Genomic DNA, 16,518 nt, shown 5'->3' on the forward strand with positions numbered 1-16,518 from the left:
AATTTTTCAAATTTCAAAATATTTAAAACTTATTTTGAGTTGGATAACGGTGTTTTTTTTCAAAATGCTATAACTTTTTCAAAAATTTACCGTTTGGGATCATTTTTTTTTTTTTTTAATATGTTTTTAAATATAGTTTTCGGAAAAAATACAAAAAAAATTTTAAAGTTTTTTTTTCAATTAAATAAAAAAAAAAAATCTCGGCTCACTCCGGGATTAGTGAGGATGATTGCAGAATTGATTGAATTTTTTTATGAGAAAAAAAGGGCGAAATTCGAAAAACCTCGAAAAACTGAAAAATTACAAAAAAAAACTTTAAAATTTTTTTGAATTTTTTCCGAAAAGTATATTTAAAAACAAATTAAAAAAAAAAAAGATCCCATAAGGTCCATTTTTGAAAACTTATAGCATTTTCAAAACAAAAACGGTGTTTTTTTTTTAAATTCATAACTTTTTTTGAGTTGGATGAAAAAATTTGAAAAACTTCTGAAAAACGTCTTTCGTAAGCTAGAAAAAGAAGAAAAACTTTCAGCCAATTCTAAAAGGGGGGGTTCAAAATTGGTCGAAATGGGATGGAATACCCCATATGTATCCCATATAACCGATTGTTCATATAAGAAACTTTTCGTAATTTCTGCCCCATTTTAACAGCTAGAAGTTTCAAATTTCACCAAATGCTTCCGTATATAGCATATATTGTTGTCTGAAAAAGTCGAAGAGATCGGTCGTATATATAGTATATATCCCCTACAACCGATTGTTAAGATAAGAAGCTTTTCACAATTTCTGCCCCATTTTAATAGCTGGAAGCTTGAAATTTCACCAAATGCCAACGTATATAGCATATATTGTTGTCTGAAAAAATCATAGAGATCGGTGGTATATATAGTATATGCCCCATATAAGCTGTCATTTCTGCCCCCTTTTTAAAGGCTAGAAGCTTTAAATTTCATCAAATACTTACTTTTACGTTATATATTGTTAAGATAAGTGATTCATTTTCATAGCTATTTGATGCATACCACAAAAAACGTGAAATTTGCATCCTCACACAAACTACCTACCTATTTATTTTATTTTCTATTTATCTTAAAAATTGCTTTTCACTATCTATCTCATATCTTAACAGCCGATTTTTTGGATATTACGAATGGGATAGGATTATTGTTCAGTCCCATTCATGAAAGGTATGAAGCCTGCGGCACAGGCGAACACAGTTCCGTCCTTACATGTTTTTTTTTTAATTTTAAACCCCCCAAATTAGCTTTCCCGCAGGGAGTTTACAAGCATTCTTATTTCAAATTTTAATATTGGATAAACGGCATTTGTTCTTCTTTAGGGTTGATTGCAGCTTTTTCCCATTATCTACAGATTTTACTGATGACAAGCACTCATAATTATAGTTTTATTGTTATCTTTGTTTAAAACGGAATGATAAGCCCAAATATGTTCACATTTTTTTAATTCTCATGTTACATCAATAATTGTCCTGACCATCTGTATGTGACACGACGTATGAGACACGAAAATCTTGATTGCCCACATGTGGTGCAAAAATATATTTACTGATTTGTCTCCATTTCAATTTTTACTCTTTATCGTGAGTGTCTGTAACGACGACTGGGGTTGATTGTGTGCAGGACTAAGGACTGATCAATACGAATGAATACAATATCTGCTTATGTTCTTGAAATGAGTAGATACCAACTACCAATTAAGTACTTAATTGAAACAATCATTTTGAATATGCAATTATTTACGGGCGTACACCTGGAATGTCCGCATCCTTTCAAAAGGACATATATAAATACCGGAATGTTTGATTCGCTCTTAAGTGACATCACCGCAATACAGAAGACGCGATGGACGGAATAAGGCAGGAGGACAGTGGGGTCTTGTGACATCTACCCCCCTCGCCATTAGAAGGAAGGCGCGATGCGGAGCACGGTGATGGTTTTTTGATGGGAAAGAGTTTACAGTTATTCACGATTTTGAACGAGCGTCTCGCTGTGATTCGCGTCTAGAAAAGGTTTTGCATATAATCTATATATGACATCAAAATAGTGCTTCGTCAGAAGAAAGGGTCACAAGGATCCTATCATCAACTACAACTAGACCTTTCGCTACATTTTTAAAATATTTTGGGATATATATGATTTCCACTATATGACATCTTAAGCACTTTAGCACTGTAGAACTTATTTCAAACAATTTTACAACTACAAGGTAGCAGACCTCCTACAGTCTCCAAGATGTAACATCTTCCAGTTCTCGATGTGTGCAGTCCACTCAGCACAAATACTTATTCGAACCATTACCTTTTAGTAGTTAAAATATTTACGGCAAAACCTCTGTGCAGCGAAGAAAGTGCACGCAAGCAAAGCTTGTATTCGGGAAGCTACTAGTGAAGCAAGCATCCAATGATTAATTCACTCAGCTTTCACATCTAACGCCACCTCTTGACGTGTGTCGAGATCCTTCTGGCCGGTTTTCGACAACCAGTGTTAGCCGACATTATTAGAATTCACTAAGGCCCACCTCCCCTGAAACGAAACCACGAGGTGGAGTCATCCAAGCACTTCATGCTTAACTGCTTGGCTTTTGCACGAAAAAGGCGTTATTATCTCGATAGCGGTGTAATTTGGCACCATAACAAGTTTCGAGTGAGCTGATTCTACCCAGTTGGAGCAGCGGCCATCCAATCTAACCTTAACTTTCTCGCTACGTAACGCCACTTTTGACATAACAGGTTTTCAGTTAGCTCGCAAAAACAGCTCGCAAGATAACGAATGACACGCCGACTCAAAAATAAGGGCGGTAAAGGTCCAATCTACTTGCGTGGACATCAATGCAACGTATATGTGAGCGTTTTTCTGATGCAATGAGGGAAGGGAGACGCCTTCTGAGAAAAAGAAACGAAAGGACTACCGACATCAGTGCGACGAGCTTCAAGAAATCCTGCAAAGAGCGCATATCAGCCTTCTTAGTTTTATTGCGAGTTGTATTGTGTAGACGACTTACGCCTAAAAAGAAAAAATTGATTGGAACTTATCAGTAAGACTTCATATGCGGTAGATTTAGTGCAGGCCAGAATTTCGATGCGCCATCACCTGCAGAAGATTCACTATAAGATAATCGATACGCACCCAACTTTTGTTGACTTCAAAGCAGTAGCTGGTCTGGCTTTGAGTTCCATCAAAAGCCTACAGTGCTTTGACAAATGATATTGAACAACAGCGTCAACACTATCTGTAAGGATTGAAAAGTTCCTCCCGAGCCATTTAAAACAATGAGACTTCTCCGAAGATGACTTCCAATTGCGCGATTTCTTCAACTTTTAATGGAGAAGATAACTCTAGCAGCAGATCTATATCCCCAAAGATACAATATGTTAGAAGAGCATACAATTGCTGACGTATGTTGATAATATTTACATCGTTGCCCTCCACAAACAGGAGTTAAGTTCTGCCTTCTCGAGCCTGCAGCAAAGAAGTTAGATTTTGCGGTGGACAAGGAAAAAGAAGAAGGAATCTTCAGTGCATCCTTGTCCTTGTGGCCACGTTATTGTTGGCAGCCTCGAGATCTTGAAAGACTCCGCTGAGAGAATTGAGATGACCTTCACGGCTTTGGAAAGGTTGAGGAAAGTTAGAGGACGACTTCATCTCCATTAGTGCTTCCAGTTGGTTTAATTCTAAATTCACATAACCCAGTAAGAGGCTCCTCATCGACGATATGATTGCCAATATCGAAGCAATATCCTTTATCCTTAAGAAACCCGCCCTTAGTCCTTTTAACTTACAATAAATTTAATATCCTTTTTGAAACCACAGCTTCCTTCACTCTGCTGGTGTCAAAAAATAAGCAATTGACTTTCCAAACATATGGTCAAATTTTAGCGTAAAATTATGTACTTCATTGTGCATTTTAAATGTTAATAAAAAGGCAACACCACCAACTGTTAAGTTAAACGAAATTTTCAATGTCCAACACATCATAAAAATTCAATTTCTGTAATTTTCTGCAGCTGACGCTAAAAACCGCAGAGCGAGATGCTATCGATATGCAAGAAATTTAAAGATCTATACCAGGGATTGCTAATAACAGTTATTGGTCAAAATTTATACCAAACAAGTAAGGAAGACTAAGTTCGGGTGTACCCGAACATTACATACTCAGCTGAGAGCTTTGGAGACAAAATAAGGGAAAATCACCATGTAGTGAAATGAACCTAGGGTAACCCTGGAATGTGTTTGTATGACATGGGTATCACATAGAAGGTATTAAGGAGTGTTTTAGAAGGGAGTGGGCCTTAGTTCTCTAGATGAACGCCTTTTCGACATATCGCCATAAAGGTGGACCAGGGATGACTCTAGAATGTGTTTGTACGATATGGGTATGAAATTAAAGGTATTAATGAGGGTTTTAAGAGGGGGTGGCCCTTAGTTGTATATGTGAAGGCGTTTCGAGATATCCACCAAGATGTGGACCTGGATGACCCAGAACATCATTTGTCGGGTACTGCTAACTTATTTATATATGACTTACCACGAAAAGTATCCCGGCCATGATTCCAAAGGCTTTTGATTTCGCCCTGCAGAACCTTTTCATTTTCTTCTACTTAATATGGTAGTTATATATTTGCGTAAAAAACCAGTTCAATCACCACGTTTCATCCCTTTTTTCGTATTTTGTAAAGAATTATGGCATTTTTTTCATTTTTCGAAATTTTCAATATCGAACCGGCATAGAAGCTATGCCCTTACCAAATTTCACGGGGATTGGTAAATTTTTGTTCGACTTATAGCATTAAAAGTATTCTAGACAAATTAAATGAGAAAGAGCGGAACCACGCCCATTTTGAAATTTTCTTTTATTTTCGTAATTTGTTGCACCATATCATTACTGGATTCGTATGTTGACATAATTTACTTATATACTTCAAAGTATATATATATATAAAGATATTCAATTTTTTGTTAAAATTTGACTTCTAAAAAAGTTTTTTTTGCTAATTTTTATTTAGAACACATATAGTAATAGGATTAAAGTTCCTACCAAATTTCATCATGATATCTTCAACGAGTGTCAGATTGCAGATTGTAAAACTTTTTTTCGGTTCTTCGAAATTTTCGATATCGAAAAAGTGGGCGTGGTTATAGTCCAGTTTCGTTCATTTTAAATAGCGATGTGAGATGAGTACCCAAGAACTTACATATCAAATTTCAGTAAGATACCTCAAAAATCACTCAAGTTACCGTGTTTACGGACGGACGGACGGACGGACGTTCGGAAGGACAAGGCTAAATGAATTTCTTTTTTCGCCCAGATCATTTTGATATATAGAAGTCTATATCTATCTCGATTAGTTTATGCCGTTACGGATTACCGTTATGCGAACAAAATTAATATACTCTGTGAGCTCTGCTCAGCTGAGTATAAAAAGTCATGTTGAACAAGGAATGCGACACGGTTAAGAGTTTGAGCCTAAATTTAAACTTGCCTTTTGTACTACATACATGACCAAACCAAATTGAAAACGAGTGAGGGTATCTAATTTCGGGTGTAACCGAACGTTATATATTCATGGTGAGTTTCAATTGTACAGTTCATTTCAGATAAATTACTTTTTCGAATTTTGTTACGAGGGAATTTTTTTTGAACTTCTAGAAATGTTGTGTATTGCTTGATCGGAATAGGGGCGTGGCACCGCCCATTAAAAAAACAGTCCCCAGAGTGGCAGCTTGCTTTATTGTTGTTGTGCCTTTATTTACTAACAACATAGTGATGCTAAAATTCGCCACAAAACATATATTATAAACGGGAAAGTTGGATCTTTCGATGTCGGGAAGACCGGATGTTGCCTTTGTGGCTCAATTACACCAGCACGTCTGAACTTATTTCAATGAAGTTTGGCTAGTACTTAAAATGGATCTTCTTATTGGGAATCAAGCTCCCAATGTATAAATTCGCAGTGAGTTGGTTAAAGGAAGTTTTATTTAAGACAGAATAAAAAGATGATAAAAAAATTTTAAGGACTACCTTTATATAAATGGACCAAAAAATAGAAGGCAATTTTTCCTTTAATACAGACATAATCTTGTTGAATTTTGACTAAAAAACTTTAAAAATAGCTCTTGTAAAAGAATTTTGGGATTTAAAATTATAAAAGTGGAGCGCAATCTTTCAATTTAAGGCAAACTATGTTCTTGGGATTAACTAATTGATTATTTAAAATTTAAGCACGCGCTCTACCTTGATAATTTTAAATCCCAAAATTCTTTTACAAGAGCTATTGTTAAAGTTTTTTAGTCAAAATTCAACAAGATTATGTGTGTATTAAAGGAAAAATTGCCTTCTATTTTTGTGGTTCATTTATATAAATGTAGTCCTTAAAATTTTTTTATCATCTTTTTATTTTCACTTTTTTAGTGCTGCATACAAAAAGGCATTTGTAATTTTTTGTTCTAACTAACGGCCCAAGTTTCAAAACTCTAGCTCACCGGGAAGTTACTTAGCGTAAATTTGTTTTCTATAAGTTGTATTGTTACTAGGCCTCTAACTAAGTGCCAAGTTTCAAGTCTCTGGGTAACCGGGAAGTTGATTAAATATGGATTGAAATATTCCCAAATTAAAATTTGTTTTCTTACCATCTCGATCCGCGTGCACCACCTAGTTAATTTTTTTGATCAAATGTTACATTATCACCGGGTTCTGACCCACGGCCCAAGTTCCAAGCCTCTAGCTCGTCGGTAAGTTACTTAAAAATCGATCGCAAGATTCCCCTTGTTTTTCAAGGATTTGTAGTTATCTCACTTAGCGCTCCACCTAGCGGAATTTTGTTTTCTGTAGATTGTATTGTCACCAAGCCTCGAACTGTGCGCTAAGTTTCAAGTCTCTAGGTCACCGGGAAGTTAGTCAAAAATGGATTGAAAGATTCCCAAATCAAAACTAATTTTCTTAATATCTCGATCCCTGCGCCATCTAACGAATTTTTTATGATCAAATATTGCATTGTCGCCGGGGTTTGACTCACGGGAAGTTACTTAAAAATCGATCGCAAGATTCCCTGCGTTTTTTCAGGGATTTTCAGGGATTTTCGTTTATCTCGATTCGTCTGCCATCTGGCAGCATTTTGTTTTCCACGAATTGTAGTGCCATCGACTCGCAAACTATGTGCTAAGTTTCAAGTCTCTGGATCAACGAGAAGTTAGTTAAAAGTCGATTGCAAAATTTCCATTTTAAAACTAATTTTCTGTATATCTCGATCCGTGCGCCACCTAGCGGATTTTTTCACTTGCATTTTAATGTCTCCCAGATCTGAACTATGCTCTGAGTATCAAGTGTCTAGCTCGATGGGAAGATACCGAAAAAGACTTTTCCGTGGGTCAAAAATTCGTTGGAAATGAGGGGACAAACATGAAAGCGACTTAATATAAAGGTATAAATAAAAAACTAGAAAAAAAATTTGTTCACATTTGAAATATTTAACAAAAGCCTAATTGTATTCACAATATAAGCACATCCATATTTGTAGAGTAATTTCAAATATTCAACACTTCTTACTGGGCATATTTTTTATAAGCGGGAGTGTAATGAAATTTTACCGAAATAGCACCGAAAGGATCCCGAAATAAATCCCAATGATCCGGAGATGATAGTCTCGAAATAATCGTTATCACCTTGAACTAGTTCAGAATAGATCAAAAATGCATCGAAATGATGACAAAAACAAGCTCGAAATTTTTCTGACATTGTTTCTAAGAATCCCGAAATAGTTCTGAATTGATCCCAAAACGTTTTAAAAAATTGACCCCGAAAAAAATTTCGAAATAGTTCTCAACACTGTTCCGAAATTATTCCGAAAATAACACGTTATTTTTCTAGCAAAGTATAAAACTCAAAATAATGCAGGAGCGAAAGAGAGGTCTAGAAAAATTATCATCTATTTGCGGTCGAGAAATAAAACTCAAAAATAATAAATATTCTTCGATGGAGCAGGCAGTAAAACTCACGAAAACAATTCCTAGAAAAACGTTTTTATGTAAAAACTTTGTTACATAAAATGTAAAAACTGTTACGATCCCTGATCTGTACAGAGGATATCTTTGTTTGAATTAATGTTTGTATTTAAGTTGACACGTTAAATTGAGTTTTTGTAATTTCATTATCCAGAGCTAAAATAATTGAAAGCCATCGTCCTTTTAAAGTGATAAATGAAGAAGAAGATTTATATTTGAGTTGCGGCAGAAGAGTGAAAACCAAAGAGTGTTACAGAATGGAATGCAATTGATACAGAGCAAGCCAAGCTCTTTTATTGAACTGCTGATACTAAAGATAAAGTGCAATAGACAAGCGCACTTCAATGCAAACGACAAATGGCAGCTGGTTGGTTTCTTTATTGTTGTTCCTATCTTGTATTGGAGCCGCATTGCCGTGCACCCTTATGTTGGGTACGTACAAATGAGAAAAAAGAATACTTCAAAGTATTTTGACTGGCATTGCGCAAGCGTGCGTGCCTGTTGCCTTTTTTACTTTCGCATCCTTAAGGGTTGTTGCTATGAAAAGTTCATTACTGCTTGATGCATTTCCTAATAGCATTTGGTGTATGAAGCTGAAATAGGTTTGTTCATATTTATACAAATTTATCACTTCTATTTTGCCTGTGTGTGTGTTGCGTGGGTGTATTTTAGGGTTGGTTTGAGTTATATGCATTTAGGGTACTGATTAAACAATAATTTTACTTTTGACATTTGTAGGATTATTTTTCACAAAAAAAAGGAACCAAAATGAATAACACATGTAGTATGAATTTGTTATGGTTCGTAGCTAAATTTGTATTATTACAGCCGCTTTGCATTCATTAGGAATTTTGGTTTTTTTGGAGGAGGACAATACTTACAAGGGTTTAACGATACATAATTTTAAAATTTGACACATTTGCTCATGATGTTTTTGTAAAAATATGTATGTAGGTAGATACGTGTAAATAGTATTCAAACTTGACATAAATAACCCTGCAGAGAAAAGAAGAGAGTCTCGCAAATCCACATTTTCGCATTACAGGTATAATGACTATTTTTTAACTAATCGGACGAAGACCGGGACAGTTTGTAGCCACACATGTACCAATAGCGCTTAAGTCTGAGCTAATGTATTTACGTTAATCAAACAAGGGCCACGGCTATATCGAAACCCACTACGACTGAAAAAGTTAAGAACGCCATAATATCTGCAGAGGGACGCGATTTCCGTTTCGTAGGGCATCACAATGTTGAAAGTGTCAGTTGAAAGTATTGGAGGGGATAGAATAAGAACTAGTACCGCTTCCTAATGAAATAGTTCTGCGCCAGTTCGGAGTTAGCCCGATTCTCTGCAGGATAATGTGTGCATATATTGAATTCTAAGAGTAAACTATATAAAAATCTTCAAAACTGCGGAAAGTTGACATATTCACGCTCGATATGTCGAGGACATGGTGAGATATTAGAGTGCTAGCGCAAACTATCCCACATGACAGCAACAACAACAAAGCACTATCGCAAACGCGGCATTCGATGAGCGGAATCGCATGCAGAAAATAAACGAATGTAGCGTCAGAAAGGGCTGGATTAGTTAACAGATACAAGATTGTAAGATATCCCCACGTTCCTTTTTCGACGCAGGTAGCAATAGTTGAATACAAGTTTTGGATATTTGGACCTCTCTAGAGGAGATTTTCTTCGAAATGGTCGTTGCGCATTTTATAAAGGGATTCAAGGGGTTGATAACCGTAATACACAGCTTTATAGCTTCAAAGCTTCCGCAACCCAATTGTCAACCTGTCTTATGCGAGCGGAATCCTGTACAAATATGAGTGTATCATACACATATTTAGCAGGCGAGGCTTTGGCGAACCTAAGTTTCTCATTGATCTAGGGTGTGGGGAAGGCCGGATGGCCTAGAAGGTTTAATGTGTTCATATTAATTGTTCCCAATATGTTCGGGCTAGTGCCTTGATGGGGCTTTGTTACCGGAACGTACCGGATTTATATCCGTCAAAGGACCATCAACATCGATAGCACTCCCCAAAAGCTTCGGGGAGTGTCTTTATTGTTAATACAACAACAACAACATCATCTCATAGAGAATCAAAGTCCAGTACCCACCTTCAATCCATTGTATACAAAACTAGTGTGATATCTTCTCCGTAAACTGCCTGAGAGGCAGTTCGTCAACCGCCTGAAAGGATAGCATTTTGACAGGATGCTCTATATGGCCGCGCATACGGCCGGCGATCTTTAGCTGGTGTTAGAGAGAGATGCAGGATGAGTAACTTTAAAAATCGAGTGACCCAATCTATTTGTTATTGTGACGTCTATGCTGAAGATATCACACTTCTCTTTTCCACAATGGAATTTTCAGCTGCAGTCTTTTATTTGACAGCTAAGTGCCTTTAGTTGCTAAGCAACCGAATAGTTGTTTATGTTATTCATTGTCACAACAAATTCAATGCGCGACGTTGATACCTAAATGCATACACCTTGTTTTTTTTAAACAATAAAAGGGAATCTGCAACGATACACGCGTGACACGCATGCAAGGGGGAAATATGTATAATCAAATAGGGGTTTTCGGTAAATAAAAATATGTACTTACAAGTACTTATGTATACACCCTACAGGAAAACCAAGCAGTTCAAAGCACCCTTAATGCTAGTATGAATCCCAATACCTACTTAGAAGTTAGCCAACTGACGTCATATCAGCTGGTTACACGAATATGCGATAAACAGCAGAACATAAATTCTCAAAAGCTGGAGAAAACGCTAATTATCAATTTGATATGCGGCACTAAATGTTTCCACAAACACTTCTCTAATGCCAACTTTTATCTTGGTTACAATTTGAGAAGCAGTTGAGTAGTATATTTCGATTCCATTTCCGTTCCGATCATGTTTGAAGTGCGTTTGAGAATGTAAGATTTATATGTGTTTGGGAACGCTCTCAACTATTATTTAAGATGCATTTGAGAATAAATACTTGAGACTTGAAAATAGTGTAGTTCTCAAATGCATCCTTAAACCAGTTTGAAAAAAAATTTTTGTTCGAAGCAATTCACAGTCCTACGTGCACCTCAAATTTATATTGTAAAATTAAAAATCGAATATTTACGAAGTTTTCCTCTATTTCTGAACATGAGAAATTTCATATTCTCATACTCATCTCAAACATGAACGGAGTGGAATGTAATGCAAATGCCAAATTTCACAAACCTACAGGTATCTACACCAAATTAAGGCGATTAAGTTCATCAAATTCCAACCCAATATAAGGCGGAACCGAAATACTTGCAGCATTATTACTACATTAGGTCTACCCCTTTCCAACTGTATTTCAGAAAAACTCAAAAATATTTGAGAAATGGGCAAATGAAATTGAGTAAATATCAAGTGTATTTGAGTTTTAGAAAAGGGCAAATTTATTTGGGAAAAAGGCATACGTATTTGAGAAACGTGCAAATGTATTTGAGAAATAGGAAAATTTATTTGAGAAAAAAGCAAATGTATTTGAGAAATTTATTAAGCTAATGTTCGCTGAAATACCTTTGCCCTTTTCTCAAATGCAACTGAATTTGCCAATTTTTCGAATTGCATTTGTCTTTTTCTGAAATCCAATTGCGCTTTTCTCAAATTCGTTCGGCCGTATCTCAAATGCCTTTGCGCTGTTCTAAAATACAGTTGGAAAGGATGTAGTTTGATTACATTATGTATATGTACAGTATGTAATATGTACAGCAGAGAACAAAAAAGTAGCAGCGGTTCTTTTGTTTCATACAGAGAGTGATGCACTTTTTTTATGTGGTAGAAAATCTGAAACACACTTCGGAAGATAAATTGTCAAAAATCAATGCGAATTTTGAGAGATCTATAACTTATACATTGTTGAACTAAAATTAATTTCGCTACAAGACTGTATACTCAAAAAAGTTCGGAAAACTCCACCTAAAAAATTCGAAATTTTCCTACAATTTTCGCGAATTTTGGAAAACCTTTTAGAGTTTGTTTATTAATTTAGGAAAAATTTAAACAACGTGACATTAGGATGGACAAGGGGAAAGTTGTTTCAATTATACCTTGTTAATCTCGTCTCTTTACTCGCGGTAGTGGGATTCGAACCCCCACTCCTGCGATGGAGTTTGATTTACATGGATTCAGTTACAAAATTAACAGAAAATTTTCCTTAAATTATCGAAAATAAAAAAGTGAAATATAACTGACAAAGTTTTAAAATAGACCGCCACTGCTATTTTTCTGTGCGCTGCTGTACCTACATAGATATGCAAATAGCACTAAAAAATTACAAGACCAGCTACGAGAAAACGTCACAGGATCACTAAAAAACGAAAGGATCAATAAAATGTTATTCAAACAGACAAAGCGAGGGTTATTGGCGAGTCTGAAAAAAGGGGGATTAAATTTGTTGTAAAAGCAAATGCAGCTAAAAAGTAATAAAAGTTGTTAAGTACTGCAAATACAATTTTTTCTTTTGTTTCTATTTTCACGATTTGTGTAGTATAGAAATTAGTTTTAAAATATTTTATGAAATTTCAGGAAGTACTTGGAAATGCGCAAAAATATTTGCTTTTTATTTTCCAAATATATTCATCAAAGCAACTGCATTGAGAATCATATCAAGTACTGCGCATGCGCACCGTTTATGCATTGCAGCAGTGGGCATAATCATTCAATTGGCGACACATGTGCAAAAGCAATAATTTTATTTTGTGCTACAGCAACAACAACTCAAGTGTTGAATGCAAATAAAAGCAACAAATAGAAGTGTGCAATATTACATTGAATAAATGGCAGCACTTGAAGCAGCGGAAACTGCATTGGAGTGGCGGCGATATGTACATAAACTTGAAGCTCATACAATTATGAATGATTTATAGTAAAAACAATTGGAATATAATATAATACTTAATTTTATATTTCTTTCAACGCCACTTGCTGCAGTTTTTGCATAAATTTGCATGAACACCAAAAACCGCAGCAATCAATTTAATATATGCCACCACAAAGCAGCTAGAAAGCCTACGCAACAAAATAACCAAGCAGAATATTTTAAAGCAGCTTTAATGAATGAAATTTTTATTTCAAACAATTGCATAATTTATAATTTTTTTTTTTTAATTTATTCTTATTATCAAACTCTGTTTTCACAACTAACTTCACTGACAACAAAACTGACATTGCGCATGCGCACGCGCATCAATCACAAAAACCAAATAGTCAAAAAAACAATTATCAATCGCTGTTGGCATTCGTTTTAGTTATTTTCCCACAAAGCCGACGCGTGTTTGAAGCACCTACACAAATCGGGTGCGTAGGAAATCCAGTCAAGATAGGTCGACTAAGACAGAGTCGGTTAGCACAAAGGCAGCAAAGGTGCGGCTGCTTTACGTAAGTAGGTGGTCGTTTGCCGCCAAAAAGTAGTTAATCCTAAAAAATAGATACAAATTACATATTTATTTAGTAACATCTTTACCAACTTTTTAGTTTGCTATAAAATACTAAATTTAAAGTGACATAAATACGTTAGTATGTGATTACAAATTTTAATATGTAAAAAATTTATATTTATGGTTTTCAATTTGTTAATACATACCTTTATTGTGTATCGTTGGACGATTTTGGACCTATTTTGGGACATTTGTGGTGACTTCAAGAATAGTTCGGGACTATTTTAAGGTTAATTACGAAAATTTGCTGATGCAATTTTTGAATATTCAATTATTATGTTTTTCTAAGAGAAACTGAAAAGAAAGAAAGAAACCGTTACTGATATAAATGTAACGTAAATGTTTCTTTCTTTCATTTCAATTTCTCTTAGAAAAGTATAATAATCGAATATTCAATTATTATAAGCCGGTGTTAAGCTCATGAATTCTTAATAATAAGTATAAATTGAACACATTATTAAAACAAACAAATATAAGGATTATTTCCAGACTATAAACAATTTCAGGACCGTCATCTTACCACTTCGGAATTATTTTCGGGACCGATTGAGAACAATTTCAGGATTATTTTAGGGATAACTTCTGGATAATTTCAGGAAAATTTCATACTCGTTTCGGTTCAGTTGTAAAATCATTTCAGGGTCACTTCGGGATTATTGTTTTAATAAGGATTACTTGATTATTATTTTAGGTATCATTCCAAGACGATTTCGGGATCAAATATTAATACAAAATGATACCAAAAGTCCCGAAATGATACTGAAATTGTCCAAATTGGTTCCGATATAATTTCAAAATGTTCAGAAAAATAATCCCGAAGTGATCAAAGCCAATTTTGGTATAACTTCGGGATAACTTCTAGATGATTACGAGTATATTTAGAAACTCATTTCGGGACGAAGTTATTCTGAAATTGTTCCAATCTCGAAGTGATCCAAAAACGATCATATAACTCTTGCTAAGTGAGTTCGAAATAATCTCGAAATGATACAGAAAATGTCCCGAAAGGATCGTTGCTGAAGTCATACCCAAATGTTCATGGAACAGTCCCAAAATTTGACCAAAGTCCGTAACGAAAATATATATCTAAACAACAAATTAAATAAATGTAATACAAATACAAATTGGCGCGACGGTACCTACTTGTTGTATGCAGACTGCGGACGGCACCTGCAAGGATGACCCGGCAGACGTTGTTCTGCCCTAAATTTGGTCTATCTGCATACATTTTAATAAGCTTTTTCCGTCTAACTCTGCCGGGTCCACGTTTTATCCTATATCTCGAGACCCTGTGCGCCGAATGCAAAACCGTGGAAATCGGTTCGTGCGTTCTGGAGTTACAGCGTCAGAAAGGAAAAGCCGACTTATTTTTATGTTATAGAATAACAATAGTAAAGAAAACAAATTTTGAGGTCCATGGCTTTCTAGTACTTATATTTCTCTCTTGGCTCCGCAGATTTTAAGGTTTGGTTCCGGTCATTGCGGCTAGTTCGCCTCCTAGTTCTGGGATTGGGGCGTTTTCTCTCCCCCTTCTGCGTTTTCTCTCCCCCACTGCATAATTCTTAATGCTGCCCGGTATTATGAGAGGGTTCTCTTAAGCTCCCTATCTTGTTGTTCCCGTTCGAACGTTAATTCTTTGTCCGGGTTGGTAACTGCTAACGACTACCTGCCCGACAAGGCGGGCTCTGCGGTCTAAAGTTAAAAGGTGAGGATAAAAACCATCGCTCAACAGCACCCCATGTACGGGCATCATTACTTCCCGAGGTATCCTCAAATTGGGAAGGCTTAGGTTAAATCTAACCGAAAATACCCCTGTCTGCAAATCATCCAATAGTCACAGCCCGCATAACATCCTGGATTAGGATGTTCGCAGTTCTTGGTTTAGGGCCCTCCTATACACCGAAACGGCGTAGTTGCAGGCCCTAAACCGCTCAGCCCCATAGTCGAGCGCTATGGACTTCGACTAAGCCCTCACACTAACGACAAGGTGCCTGCTATAGTGATAAAAACAACAAAAAAATTAACTACTTTATTTTATTTATGCAATATCGCTGGTGTCAATATCCAGATTATTAAAAACACCCGTAAAAGAATTGGTAATAACTTTTCGAAGCGTAAAGCAGTTTTGCTAGGCCTTAAATATATAGTTCGACGAAGTTGACAGCCGACTAGGTTCGAATATAGATAGGAACTGGACCAAGCAAATTTTCTCTAAAATCATCCTGAATTGCCTCTGTGTGGCTCTTCAAAGGCATTTCAACTAAAGCTTCATTATCCTAAGTGCACCCGGAGCTTACTCAATACAATGCCAGCACAGAATATCCTCCACTTTAGTAAAATGAGTAGGTATCATAAAGCGATATTACTATTCAAACAATAAAATCATAAAAAAAAAATGTGTATTTATTTAAGCATGAATATCAACACCACAAAGTGCACTTAACGGTTGGCTTAAAGGCATGTCAAAGAGCAGGCGTAGAAAAGCAAACAAATGAGGGGCATAAGTGAAGAGATTTATGAGTACACAAACTTTACTACTTACATATATAAAGATGAATATGAATAAAAATTGCATCCCTGTGATATTGCAAATACATAGCACACACCCAACATGTGTATGCAACAATTCAAACATGGACGAAAGGACAATTAGGATTAGAATGCCCAACGAGCCTGGTACTTTACTGCGCTCGTTTGAAAGGAAACAAAAATACAGCTAAATGAATGTCACGCATGCGCAGCAATTAATGGTCCACAGATGCAGTCATACATACATGATTCGTATGTAAAGTTGTTTGAAGCTAAATATTATTTTTCGGCAGTGCTGCAGATTCAAATTTCAAATCAGGATCATCAATGCCTATGACTGTGAGTGTGAAAAACAAATTAAAACAAAAAAAAAACATTTTTTTTAATTAAAAAAAAACCATTTGGAGGATAGGTTGAGAGCGTCAAATTGCATCGTTTCTTATTTTTTATTGAGCTCAAGTACTTTTGGTGCAACCCAAATGCAAAAAA

The sequence above is a fragment of the Eurosta solidaginis genome, unplaced genomic scaffold (genome assembly GCF_040869045.1).
Source record: "Eurosta solidaginis isolate ZX-2024a unplaced genomic scaffold, ASM4086904v1 ctg00000201.1, whole genome shotgun sequence".
Classification (NCBI taxonomy): Eukaryota; Metazoa; Arthropoda; class Insecta; order Diptera; family Tephritidae; genus Eurosta; species Eurosta solidaginis.